This window comes from Chrysochloris asiatica, unplaced genomic scaffold, assembly GCF_000296735.1.
Source record: "Chrysochloris asiatica unplaced genomic scaffold, ChrAsi1.0 scaffold00220, whole genome shotgun sequence".
Lineage (NCBI taxonomy): Eukaryota > Metazoa > Chordata > Mammalia > Afrosoricida > Chrysochloridae > Chrysochloris > Chrysochloris asiatica.
The window spans coordinates 3,953,772-3,955,547 of NW_006408738.1; the positions used below are offsets into that span (position 1 = coordinate 3,953,772).

Genomic DNA, 1,776 nt, shown 5'->3' on the forward strand with positions numbered 1-1,776 from the left:
TAGTGGATTTGAACTGCTGACCTGTGGTTAGCAGTCTAGTGCTTACCACACCAGGTGCTGAATTGTGGTAGTGGTGGTGGTGATGTGCCCAGAAGTTGGTTCCGACTTATAGAGACCCTGTATAGGATTTCTGAGGAGGAGCTGGTGGGTTTGAACTGTCGACCTTGTGGTTTGCAGTCCATTGCTGGTCCTGCGCCACACTAGGAGTCTTTCCTGTTAGGGTTGGTAAGTGCTGTTAAACCGTTTATTTGATAAAAAAATGAGAAAAACAAATTCGTACTTGGATAGTTTAATCTAGGTCCTGTGGAACATAGGAAGTAAATGCACAGATCAGTGTAATACTGATGATTAAGTAGTATTAAGTAGTGTAATGATTAAGCTTTAGTATTAAACAGTCTGTCCTGAGGCTATGTCTTTAATATTTTGTGTTTGTGGTAGCATGAGTAGACATGAGTTAATGTGAGCGTGCATACTTACAGTTTCTCTTTATTGGTCTTAATTATGTGTCTCACCAGACAAATTAAGTATCAGATCTGGTCATTTTGCTATCTTCTTCACAATATGTTTGATTTGTATCAAGCAATTTTTTAATAATTGCAGACATTTCTGTCACTGGTTGGTTTCTCCTTATCTCTATGAGAGGCTAGGCTTTAACAAAATGAAATAGCATTTTGTCTTAATTCATCTCGTTTTCTCACTTTTCTTTCAGATAATTTATAGTTTAATTTTGTTAGCTTCAAATATTTTTTGAACCCTCCAACGTATTTGTAGTGCGGGAGTCCCGGTGTGGTGCTGTGGGTAAATGCGTCAGACTGCAAAGCCATTTGAACTGCAGGGTCGGTGGCTCAAGCTCACCAGCTGCTCCTCAGAAACCCCATACAGGGTTGCCGTGGGTCGCAACTGACTCAATGGCACTTCACAACAACAGGATTGCAGTCCTGGTGTGGCACTATAGGATAAGCACTAGGCTGTTGACCACAAGGTCAGCAGTTCAAACCTACCAGCTGTGCCTCAGGAACCCTATACAAGGTTAGGGTTCCTTGAAAAGAAAATTGAGAAAATTGCCTACCATGTTGTTTGTTGGGTATTGCGGTCTTTCCAGTCTGTTTTCTTGTCTCTACTTGTCACCGTCTGAAATTGTTTTACGTGGTGCCCAGGGTTTATAGTTACACTCGGAGCAAGCGGTCTAGGGAAAAAAGTATACTAACGTCATCTTGTCAGAAGTGATAAATGTTGTGTTTTTTAAAACTTGCTGGATTTGGGGATAAAATTATTTGAACACTTTTCGGTGACTTTTCGAGCTAATACCCTACCAGACCCAGTATGGTGTAGTCCTGATGTAGAGGTAGAATCCTGGTAAAGATGTCTAGTCCAATATCCTACCCTGAATGAAAAGGTCAACACCCGATTTATTAGCAAAGGGTTCAGAGTTCTTGGGTGAAGCCTCAATAATAAGCAAAAATGCTTTGGGGTGAATTTTCCTCTTCTCTGAGTAAACAACACAAGTACCAATGAAAGCCTTACACATATGTTCCATTGAAATGATGGCTAGGAAGCATTGCAAATAATAAGAAATACAGGAAGACAAGGACAATTGCTTTAATCCTACATTTGTAACACAGTTACTAACAGGAGCATTTTGAATCTTTCCTTCTGTTGTTTTTTTTTTTTACACAAATACCACACTGATTTTATTTAGTTTAATTTTTTGTTATGGAGACTAGCTAGCAGAGCTCACAGCAGTCCCAGTGTACCCAGAGCTGAGTCCCTCCCCCG

General features: G+C 40.3%; 1 protein-coding gene across 1 annotated transcript in view; it reads left to right on the forward strand.

The window, feature by feature from the left end:
* The window catches only part of CCDC138 (coiled-coil domain containing 138), a 98,875-nt gene that overhangs the window by 43,573 nt on the left and 53,526 nt on the right, over positions 1-1,776 (forward strand). The window lies entirely within an intron of this gene.